Source organism: Leiobunum rupestre, chromosome 11 (assembly GCF_980474605.1).
Source record: "Leiobunum rupestre chromosome 11, qqLeiRupe1.1.hap1, whole genome shotgun sequence".
In the NCBI taxonomy this organism is placed as follows: domain Eukaryota; kingdom Metazoa; phylum Arthropoda; class Arachnida; order Opiliones; family Sclerosomatidae; genus Leiobunum; species Leiobunum rupestre.
The window spans coordinates 25,894,402-25,907,565 of NC_143394.1; positions in this window are offsets into that span (position 1 = coordinate 25,894,402).

Below are 13,164 nucleotides of genomic sequence, written 5' to 3' on the forward strand. Positions count from 1 at the left end.
GAAGAAAGAGAGCCGGTAAAATAATTATTATTATTGGAAACTCGGCAACATATTTCATCTAGTGTCGTGGGTCCATTATGTTTTATGGTAGAAATACTTTTAAATTTAAAATTTAGATAAAGCAATTAACGTCTTGGAAATCAAAGATATTCTTGGTTTAGTTTTCGTGTCAGTACCAACTCGAATTAAATGTATATTATTGAATAGGATGAAGAATTTTGAGGCAACAATTGTTTTGAAATGAGTTTGGCTTAAATATAATTTGGATGAAATGGACAGCAAGTTCTTAATAAATTGCAGTTGATTTTAGAACACTTTTAATAAAAATTGATGACAAGGGGAATTTAATTAACGCTCACATATAGGGCACTCTGAATGTTTATTAGTTTTACTGATATCGGCAGATTTCCGAGGATAGCCAGAGTTCCTACACAGTACTGATGAGCCCGAAAAAGACGAAACCGGTCTACTGTTGGAATCTCTGGCCTAAATTTTGACTTTTGATATAAATATCTGAACGTTGGAATTCAACGGAAGCCCGAGCGTAAAAGATGTCTGCTAAATAGCGACCGCCATGCTATAATTGGTGAAGAATTTCACTATAAGTTGCAATGGACTGCTCACGTATAGGGCACTCTGAATGTTTATTAATTAACGTCAGTTTCCTTGTATGAGAACTCGTGGAACGTTCAGGAAAGATAAAAGAATTTGGTATACATTATTGCGTTTAGTTTCCTTGTTGTAATGTATGTAGTTATATTTAATTCGCCACTTTTCGGTAGTAAAAATTAATCATACTGGATTCATCAAGGTTTTATTCTTAAAAATCTCATTTCCACTTGTTAATAAATAAACAACTTGCCAATTAAAACCCCACCAAGGTGTCTAATATGTACTGCAAAAAGAGCATGTCACCATTACCGCCATTGACTCTCACGGTCACCACCACTCCTTGTTACCCGCCAGTTATCATAGCTGCTTATTATAATTCCATTTATATTTGTTTTTGACTCGAAGACCTATTGGTCCGAGTATTTCGTAAGTTCTATCATTATTTTTAATTGGTTAGGGTTTAGTTTTTTTGTGCATCCCCTTTTTATTATGGAATTTTCTACCTTTCGCGTAACTTAACTGCATTATGGTCCATAGGTGAGTTTTATTAACTTTCACTTTTTTGTGTTAAAGAACATAATAATTATTCATTTTGCCAAAACTCATAGTAGGTGTGTCCAATTTCCCACCTCATTTACTCTGAAAAATCTGAAATTGAATATTGAAATCTTATTGATCGTCATTCAAAGAAGTGTTCACATTTTTCTCAGAAATGTAATAGATAATATAGTGCCATAATGATTTGATCACGATAAGGTTTTGTGTATTTGTACATGCGGCATAAGATTGACTTGGAACTTCCACCTTCCTTTGGTGCTCGGATGTTGATGTCTATGACTAATAATGGTGCAATCTTCTCTCGTCTTGGGAACCTACAATTATGGTTTGTAGGTCAGTACAAGACAGATCCGTCTATATCCTTCATTTTAATATGGGAAAGTAACCAAAGTAATGCAATAGACTGGTTTCACGTGTTTCTACCTCCAGTCCCTCAATCACAATGTCCATTCGAATTGAAAATGCCCAATCATTGGGAATGGAAGGGCTTCATAATCTTAATATTCTTAATTTTCGTTTTTCTTTTTAATCGTTCTCAGTTAGTCTACATTCTATCGAATGACAGTGGTATCGTAAGTCTTGATTAGAGGAAGCATTGAGTCACATTAAATGACTCAAAATGTCTTCCGTGATTCACGATATAAACTTGAAGAAAATGGGCAGATAAATCGATCGGCAAACATACCTGCCCATTTCTTTAAATTTATCTTGCTCGATATTAATAAATACCCACTCCACATGCTTTCGAGAATAAACATTCGTTGAACACGGACTGTCGGAGTAGACAGCCAAAGATGAAAAGACAAGAACGACCACTGAACTGGATAGATAACTTTAAAAAAACGCGATTAAGTAAAAAGAACCGAAGGTTGCGTGGTGGAAATTAAACTTGTTGAAAAAGCAAGTATTTTAGCTTTTAGGCCCTCGAACTTACGTTTTCGTCAAAAAACTTTCGTATTTTTTCTTCGTCACGTTTTTATATAGAAAATATATTTATATCAACATTTAATATTCAAGTAAAACATCCTACTATCATTATCTAGAAATGATTTTGTATGACACTTTAAATATTTATAGAAATTGAACGAAAGAAATTGAGATATGTTGATTGAATGACTGGGTTGATTTCCTCACGGAAAGAAATCAATACAAATATAGAAGAACGCAATGCGTTATGAACTCAATAACTGTTACACCACCAATATTGGCGAAACTTCGGTTTAAGAAGACCCTGCACTAAGAAAAAACTATCAAACAAAGAATCCTTTCGGTTCTTTCTATTATTTCACATTCATATTTAGTAAATTTATTTATGAAACATGAACAATTTTAAACGTAATTTGTAAAATTTTTCATTAAAATAATTACAAAAGTAAGTAAATTTTACCTGTATTTGAAAATTTGTTTTGTATGTATGTAATTAAAAAATTAGGGCTCAATTAATAAAATTATTGTCCTTGCTTTATAAAAAATGACAATTTAAGACGAGGTTTTGGAAAATATTCGGTTCGTCTTTTTGAGATTCTAATTTTATGGATTGTTCTTTTTAAAATGATAAAATTCGGGAATAATAATCAGGGAGGGACCATTAAATTGTGGGCCTATCCAATTAATCCAAGTTTGGTAGGCATTTTGCAGGGTAAATGGAAAATTTAATTTTTCTTAAATTTTTAATTTAAATAGTTTTATTTTTGATCGCGATGAGCTTTTGATTGAACGGGGACCTTGGATGCAGCCCGTAAAGACCATGCATAAATCCGCCTCTGATAATAATTATATACAGGGTGTTAACTAAAAAACAATACAGAGCTAATTACTCAAAATGCGTTTTATGTAAGAATTTTAAATTTTCAGGTTACATAGAGGGCGAAGGGGGACAAATGTCAATGAAATTTTCAATGACCTTGAACCAGGTCTTCAAGGTCATTCAAATTTTATCTCGAGAACCATTAGGATTAGAAGAATGGTTCCAATTAGAACTGTGTTCTACGTTTAATTTTAAGTCTAAATAACTTTGACCCGATCTAATTTGACCATTGGGAAGCCGAGAAATGTTAGACCAAAAACCATAAGGTCGTTTGTGGTATTGAAATAAAGACCCGACATTTAAGGGCTTATAAATCGAAAACTACCAGATCTAATGGATCAAAATTGTCGTGACACTCTAAACGAGTTCGTAATTTGTAACTTATGATGACCTTGAAATATTAGTTCAAGGTCATTCAATTTATTTCAATTACTTCTTTAGTTTCTTGGGTGTTTAAAACATTTAAACTAAGAAAAGGTTAATAAAAATACTTGGTACGTCTTAAATCAATTAATAAACGTTCATTTTGGAGTTTTATTGGTTTATTTACCTCGTTTAAAAGGTAATTTGACTTCAAAAACCTTGCAGGGCATTTTTCTAATTGGAACCATTCTCCTAATCCTAATGGTTCTCGAGATAAATTTTAAATGACCTTGAATTAATGTTTCAAGGTCATCATAAGTTATAAATTTCAAACTCCCCCACTCAGTTTAGAGTGTCACGACAATTTTGATGCATTAGATCTGGTAGCTTTCGATTTATAAGCCCTTAAATGTCGTGTCTTGATTAGAATACCACACACGACCTTATGGTTTTCGGTCTAATATTTCTCGGCTTCCCATTGGTGAAATTAGATCGGGTCAAAGCTGATTAGACTTAAAATTAAACCTAGAACACATTTCTAATTGAAACTATTCTTCTAATCCTAACGGTTCTTGAGATAAAATTTGAATGACCTTGAAGACCTGGTTCAAGGTCATTGAAATTTTCATTTTCATTTGTCCCCCTCCACCCTCGATGTAACCTGAAAATTTCAAATTCTTACATAAAACACATTTTGAGTAATTGGCTCTGTATCGTTTTTAGTTAACAACCTGTATATTATATAATAACTACAAAAGTACAAAGACCGATTCTTCACGGTTTAAATTAATTCTTTATGTAAAAGGATATTAGGAAAACGTTTCGATATTTGAGTTGAAAAGACCGAATTAACTATAAAAGCTTTCCAGATATTTTTAATACAATGTTTATGCAAACTATAAAGTCTTAGTAGTGTTTACTATTTATGCCTAGACGTTTGAGTATATAATGGAATTAATATATGGTTTATTACACTAACAAGTAAGTTTAATTTTTCTATAATTTGTAGTTTATCTGTTCGATCGCCATGGGGAATATCCGAAACTGTTCATTTAGAACATTTCGCGTGACTTTTATGGAGGTAAATATCAAGCACTAAAACGATTTACCCTTAAGTAAAATTTTAATCCAAAATACCCAAGGAAAATTTAATCCCAAGAGTTAAAGTCTTGGTATTCCGCGTACAAATCGTGTTCTCCTATGGGATCAAATTCGGTAAGATTAATCCCATGGGATAGATTTAGTACATTTACTTCTGGTTAAACCAATTATTAAATGTATTTTTAATTATCCTAACCAGATTAATTCAATTCTATTATTTGTAGCACGTTGTATTTTGTTATACATAGTATATCTTGGTGGCTGAGGTAGAGTGGAAATTAATGTAGGGAGAAAGAATTATAAGCCAATCGTTTTGATTTGGGACTGTTTTTAACTTAATTTCCATAATATAAAGTCTTTCATCAAGCCTCCGACTAACTCGTTAAATGAATTTAAAATTTATAGCGCTTGTCAAAACCTCAAGGGCTCTGTGAAAATAATTAAGCATGCCTTTAGAATAATTTATTTAAAAAGTAAATTTATTTCAATCATAACAGCATTTTAATTTCAAGTCTTTAAAATACCAGTATATTGTTTCAAAGCCGAGGATTAATTACAATTGACTCTGAAGAGGCCAGCCATTTATCGGTTCACTTTTCGAATATAATCTATTACAAAATAACGATATCCCAGTGTTGCATATAATTTCATTTATTGATTTCCTTTATTTTGAAAAATATTCTATTCACGTAGATCGCCTTAGCTACATTTTTTATGGCTGATGAGTTGAAAAATTCCAAACTAAATAGTATTTTTGTTACCCGTTTCAAACAAAAATGTGCTCTTTTTATTTATATAAAATTTCATTATCTATTTTCCTTATCTCTTAGTCTCTATTCCTAAAATTAATAACATTAATCACTTAGAAACGTAAATGCCATACATAATTTATTTTCAATAATTTATACCACCTAGTCAATTTTATTGAAAGTTTTGAAACGTGAAACGTATATCGTAAATGGAAAAAAGACGAATTCTTACGTCCTAATGGGCTTAGAGAAAAACCTTCTAGATGCAATTTCCTCTTCGATAAAATTTAAGTAAGAAGGTTTATAAATTGCTTGCATATATTAAAACAAGAGCATGCTTAAAATATACTGGAATTAATTAAAATTGGCATACGATAAAAAGAAGAATGTATTAAGACAAACAGAGAATATTTGCGCTCAACCACTTATTTCATGATAGCTAGTTGATGATAGAAATCTTGGTAACTGAAGTTTAAACGTTACCAAGGAAATCCGACGCTCAACTGGTAATTGTAAGTAAAACTTAAATTGAATATAAATTAAAAAATTAATTTCCATGGTTAGAGTTAGTACTACTGTTTAGTTTTTGAAAGACAAATACAACTTGGCATTGAAATAATAATATACTTTATTTTTAATCGGGTACAATATAATCAAGATTGAAATCGAATTTTCGTGGTATGAATAGTGTCGCGGTCACAGCTTTAGCTTGGTTTCCAATAGTTGAAATTTTCACCGTCACGAGCACTAGTGGAAACTAAGTGTAATATTTTCCCAAAGGCCCCAAACCACCTTTTATTTGTTTTGATCTTTTTTAATTAAAGGATTTAGTAATTAAAATGAGCCGAAAATTACTTGAAATGTTGACCCATAGAATGTTACAACTGTGAATGATTCGATGGTGGTTTTAGAAATATCCCTACAATTTGTAGTCTTTAGCTTGATCATTCGGAGACACCTCGTGTATAAAGGTATCTTTTTTCATAAGTTCAAATGTAATGTTATAAGTTATTAGACCTGGTCTGACGGAATAAGAAAAAATTGATCACAAACACTTACGACGCTATACTTTAAAGAATAGCTAAGCTCACGCTACATTATTCATAAAAACGGCAGTGGTCAAAGCCACTACTAATAATATCTAATACGTTTGTGGGGGTATATTGAAGAGGCAGCGAATCAGGGACAATTCCAAAAACCACTTTCACCTTCAAGCCCCTTGTCATCCCCATTCGGAAAGGTGACATACGGGTAACTTTTATGGGTGAAAACATTAATCTAAAACGGTGCTTCCGGTACAAAAATGGATTTCTAAATTGCTCATATCAAGTTTCGATTTTAATCGAAATTTGGATAAAAAATATGTCATATTAAATTCAATTACAATATATGAAATTCAACTTTATTCCGATTTGATAAAAACAGAATTGGATGAAGACTTGAAGTGTCTTGGTGACAGTTGAATCCTAATGCAGACATTGATTAGGTTTGTTCACCTTCGTAAGAAATCGAAAATATTACCTGTTTGCCTGAATACATATTTTATAAAATTAATAAAAATCTTAAACGTTTTCTTCAGTATATTAACAATTACCATTTCAAGTTCACAATGTTATTTAACTGCGCTTAGGATACATTTTTACAATAAAATATCATTTTAGCTACAGTCTGCATGAAGCTCCAAAATCAAATTACGGAATAAAGCTTCCAAACAATAGCTGGACAGGAGTGGTTGGATCATTGGCAAGAAATGTAACATTCTTTGTCATATAAATTAACGATTAAAATCAACATAGCTTCTGTACAAATTAATTAGATTCAGAAACCTTATTTTTAAAGAGTCAAATTTCGACAATGAGTGTTAAAGTTACAATATTGTTTTTATAGAAGTACATTAAACTTTAAGATCACTGTCATTATTAGCTGCAATGGTATTTTGTCGTTAACTATCTAATACTAATTCTAACTAATCTTGCATGAACAGTAAGACCACTCGTTCTTAGTTGCGGTTTTTTTAAAGCTTTTATTGTTTACTTGACATACTTTATTAGTATGAATTAAATGCTGTTCATTGATACGTCCGGTTCACTGTATGTCTTACATTAATTCCCCCAAAGAGAATCATGTAGTTTAATATCTTCATTGGAATACTGCGAAATGAACTAGGTATAAGAATCCAATCTGAATCCGATTTAATTTAGGAAACGGACATGGCATTTTCATATTTGACTGACAATTTCGTCAGAAGATCCGTGATACAATACAGTCGAAACTATTTCACAAATACCGCCCACTTTTACATGGGTCCGCTGAAGCAATCGAGGGACGAAAGAGCCTATTTCGTAAGCCCGCTACAGCTGCAGGTTTGTTGTTGTTTTCTAATGAATTTCTTATATAGGCCATAAAAAAATGAAATATTTTAAAAAGTCACTACACTTTTTTTTATTCCAAAGCGTTTTTCGAGAAAGCTGCGTGCTCATGTAAAAATAACATGGCAGTTTCAAGCCAGCAGTGTAGCCTTTTTTTCAAGGGGGAAAATATTAAAATTTAATAAGCTCAAAGTAACTTCTCTTTAAATGTGAATATTATACTTCTTATTTTGAAATCGTGCCTATTTGAGCTCCGTTTATGTCTTGGTCATGAATATTCGTTTGGGCCTAGTAGCGCTGGGAGGTTAAAAGCTTTCTAATTTTCCACCCAATATTGTTTTGTCACTATCACCACATGGTCCTTTATCTCATGGGTGCCCAAATATCAAAGGGAAATACCATGTCTAGGGCAATATCTACCTTGAAAATGGTGAACTCTAATTCAACATGCCTATCTTTAAATTTGAAAATATGGGCACCCCTGTCTAAGCCAAAGCTTTAGCGCTGCTTTAATAAATCTCTAATTCGTGTGTCTTCAATTAGGTTTGGATACTTCTTTTTATACTGTCTTGTTTCTATATGAGCTTCATTCATTTTTATCACCGTGCTCAATCGAAAGACTTCTTCAAATCATTTATGAATATTTATGGTCTGCTTCTTAATCAAGGTATATCACATTTTCGAGAGAGAAAACCGATGTAATTATCATTATTTTATTAGGGTCTTCTTTTGCCACCAAGAACGCACTCTTGAGTCTATTTATGGCAGCCTGTTACTTTACAACTCTTGGCTTTAATATTTTCTATAATGTTATGTTGACATCCTATAGTAGCGTTTTAGACGTCAACGAAGTAAACACCATCAAACAAATTGCGGAACTTTTTAAAAACGGAAAAGTTAAAATAATACCAAATAACAACATATTTTTGCAATATATCAAGACTCAGGTAAATATCTTATTTATCTCTCTATTAAATTCTATGGCCCTCTCAGTTGATTGCCTTTATAGGGTGAAAGCCCAAAATGTTTGTGCTGATCGGAAAACTACTCATTGATTTAACGAAATTTGACCTTGACCCCTAATTTAACCAGCAGGGTTTCTCTCGAAAGAATTGACTGAAATTTGCATTAATATTTGATACAGAGTAGAGGAATCTTTAAATAATAGTTCTTTGGTGCTCGTATTCCGTAACGTTTAATAGTTGAACCCTTAAAAATTGATTTTTATATTTTAGTTGAATTTCCACGACTAACTAAAAAATAAAATTGTTGCTCCGCCATCTCGATACAAAATAACAAAAAAATATTTTTCTGATCCAACTATATAATGATAATTTAGAATTAAATGGGATAAGCGAGATAGTAAAAACCATATGTGATACCGAGGGGCAGCTCACTCCAATGATTATTAGGACACACTCGTATGATTAAATCATGATTAGATAAGATTCAAATTAAATCTGTAGCTTTGACTGTACAAAGATTAAAAATGATTAAATCATGATTAAATTTTTAATCATGACTATTAGGACACCCTGTAACAAAATGATCTGGCCCTTGCAACGAATTTTTCCGTAATTTTTTAAAGAAAACCTAGTTTTATTAGAACATTATCAATTGTTGTAGTCTTGCTTCTTTCTCACGAGGCGTTATAGGGCTAAGGGATTATAGTCCTATCTTACGTTCGCATCCGTTGGGCCAAGAAGTCCCATCCTCAACTTTGTAAACAGTTTTTCAAGATTTACCATATCTCTATCTATATCCAAAAATACCTGCCAAGGGTCGTAAATCATTAAATTGAGCTTTTGTCGGGGAAATGGTTTCTTTTTTATTGAAGGTCAAATTATTTTTGTTGTCGCGACTTCCCTACCCCAACCCTTCTCATTAGAGGGTTGAGGAGAGATGCCATCTTATAGAAGATGCCGACCATACGGATCCTACATTCCATTTATTGCGTGAACTATCTGGGTCAAGTAGACCACTTCGTTTCTCAACTGCCCATAGTAACCTTGAACATTATTGAAAATGTCAGTTGCTGTATGTGATATTTGATTGTCCGATACCCATTACAAACAGTCAATTCTTTTTAAAAGAGGTAGTGACCAAAATGTTGGGGTCACGTGGTCGTCGTGGTAAAAACCCGGTGTCAGGATGGAGGAAAAAGGAGAGAACGATTGAAGACTCGAGGAACCAAGAACTTAAAGGAGGGTTCCTGTTATGTCGTGTGATACGGAATCTAGTAGACCGGAGAAATAATATAAGAGTTCGCTTTACCTCGCGTGGTTCTTCTTGTGGGCGCTGGGAACCCAATTAACGTGCTGATGTATTCGTAACGATTGTACACTTTGTATCTAGTCATGGCGTAGACACTTAATGCGAAAAACCATTTTTAGTAGTTGGCATCTTCTCCCATTTAAAATGTAGGGTTGTAGTGTAGGGGGGGGGGGGTGATTGTAAATTGTATTTGTATATGTTTTATTTGGGTTCGGGGTTGATTTTATTATTATTTGTCGGGGTTGGTAGGGTTGGTTAATTATTTGTAATTTAGTATTACTGTTGTTTTTGAATTACTGCGTAATTGTTATTAGGTAATTTGTTTTGTTATTTATAATGTTCAAATATTTGATTGTTGTTTTTAATTGACATTAAGTTAATAGCCGAATATTAACATTTTAATAAATATGAACCTTGGCATGGTAGCTCCGAGTGTTTATTTCTATCCATTTAACCTTAATTTAAATAGCAACGCTTGGCACAGCGAATCCTGTACTTTCAACCTAATAACATTAACTTTAATTCTCATAACATCTGGTAGTAGTGGTAGAAAAATGTCAACGGTGACTACTTTAGGTTGCGAGCGATCCGTTCGTCCGTGGCCTAAGCTCGTAGAAAAGCCGTTACACCCTCGTGTGATACTCCCATGTAAATGCCCTTCCTAAAGTCCTAAAATAAGCACCCAGTGTAACCTGTATTATAGAAACGTCACTACGGTGTATGGTTATGATTTGTTGACACACAATGACATTGGTTTATTACGTGTACCACGTGCAACCTGTCGAGCGCGAATTTCTGACCTCGGTTTAGAAGGACACTCGCGAAGCGATCGCGTCTAATATCAGGTTACACAATATTTAATGACGTGCGTACCGTACGTCAACGTCATTTCTATCCGCTTCCTCGTCTTATTAAATGGGAAACCTTTCTAAGCTACTCGTTTATTTTTTAATTTCAGAGCTAAGTAACGATAAAAATTATTTTCGTTGTATAGTAATATATGTATTTGCTAGCTAAAATTCTTGTCATTCTTTTTTATTCATTTCTAAACTTAAATTTATCGATCTTATTTTTATCGCTCGCTTGCCTGCCTTGCATATTTTTTAGTTTGAAATATTAGTATTAAGGAGATAGTGTCAGACAGACTAGCAATTAGGGGAAATCCGGGGGTCATTGGCTCTCAAAGTAAATGCTTAGAACCTCGAAATAAATCATTCAAAGATTGGATGAGGGTCACCAGGTTCCCAACTTTATATGAAAAACGTTTTAGAAAATTTCACAATATATTATAAACTATTTGTTTTACTGTCGTTTCTGTACTGTTTCTTACTTAATGTCAGTAATGATTCTAAAAACCAACGACCCTGACTACCCCCATTTCACTCCCCACGGGTCAGTGACCCTCATAAAAATAGATATTAAATGTCGCGGGTTCCAAGATACCCCGTAAAAAATACCACTATGGTGTCAGCTCGGATACATTTAAAATTTTCTGATTTATGGTTCCAAATAAGACATATTTTTACGTCCAGAATTCTAAAATATACAGGGTTTGTGGTATATACAAAAAGGTATGCAAAAAGTTTAAGGAGTTGTAGGGGGTGATTTGAGAAGTATGCCTTTTTTCCCCATTTTCCTACGATGAGTTAAAAGAGCGCCAGAGAGCTTCAAAGGGTGGTTTACCAGCAGCAGGGAAATGCGAACATTAACGTTTGGGTTGGTGGGAACGGTAACAAAGGACTTTGTAAGTAATTCGAGGTAACCAGCGTAATAAAGTAAACTTAAACAGTATTTAAAGTCCCTGCTGCTTGGTTTTGCGCTTTTTGCACACTACATCCAGGGGCTAGTAGGGCACACTTTGAAGCTCTCTGGGACTATTTTCACTCATCGTAGGAAAATGGGGGAAAACAGGCATACTTCTCAACTCACCCTCTACAACTCCTTAAAATATTTGCATAACCTTTTTAAACATCCTGTATATGTTATCGCCTTTAATATAAGTATTTAGTTATGAAAATTAGCTTGTCACTACCTAATTCCTACCGTTCTATTTTTTGTTAGGATTAAATACGTCCATAAAAATTTTGTTTTGATTCTTTGGGCGCGCACGATTTTGCGCACTTCCTTCAAAAATAAAAAATAAAAACGAGTGCTCAGTAGCTTTAACAGTACATCGGGAAATAGCGAAAGCCACCAATATTTCTCGAAAGGTTATTACTTTATAATTTCTTTGGAAATAAGGGATTGATTTCTGTTTATTGATTATTAAATTTATATGATTTTATTAAAAGTAGAATTTCGATTCCAATGTTGTATTAATGGTCTCCATCAAGCACGTATATAAGGGGGGGGTTTAGGGGGTTCAACCCCCCCCCCCTTAGGAGTCGATTCCTTTCTTACGAAAGGAGCGCAACATTAAATGTATTAAAAAAACTTCGTTTGATACACGTTCGGAAATGTCATTGTCACTCGTCCCGAGTCTAGCCAGTACTTTAAATATGCGTTATTGCTAACGAAAAATTTCGCGCTCGCGATTTCATCTGGTTGTCTTATAACCCGTCCCCCCATTAGACTTTCTATATCTACGCGCTTGGTCTCCATATTGGTTAAAATTCTCAAAGTTAGTCTTAAATATTAGGCTTTAGAAATTTTTGTCCTACTATTTTCTCTGGTTTCCCTCTAAACATTATCTCTCGGCTCACTCTAGTAGCAACTAATACAAACATCTACCGTCAAATGACGTCGACAATAATGGAATGAAATCAATGAATGGATGAATCTTATTCGCCAATTTTCTTTTCGAATAGGAAGAAGCAAAGCTCACAGGCTATATTTACAATTTATACAAGGTTAAATTTTTTTTTATATATATTTATATATATGTCAATTTTTGCTATCTTGACCTTAGTAACTTTCGGGCTTTCCTTAATGGTATCAACCGCTGTTCTACCTTAAATAATTAAGTTTTAATACTAAATTTCCCATTTGTTATTTCGGCGTGGTTCGTTCCATTGTGGCTTTTCTTCGCAAGCCACTATTTGTGCGACGTTTCAACGGGTGTCCGTCCGTATTTTTTGACTGGTTAGCAACTAAATTATATATTGTTTTCTCTATATTCTTAATGATTTTAATGCTAAATGCGGTCAGTTCTTATCTGGGTATCCCATTTCATTACTTTTAATTTGTATTTAAAAAATTAATGTCTAACTGTGGTAGTTAACAGCCAGTTTGGCTTAGTTGTTTTTTTATTTTACTTTTGGTGTCCGGTTGCATTATGGTTTTGCATATTTTACCTTTTGTACCCCGTAGTTTCGAATTTTAATCGTTATGA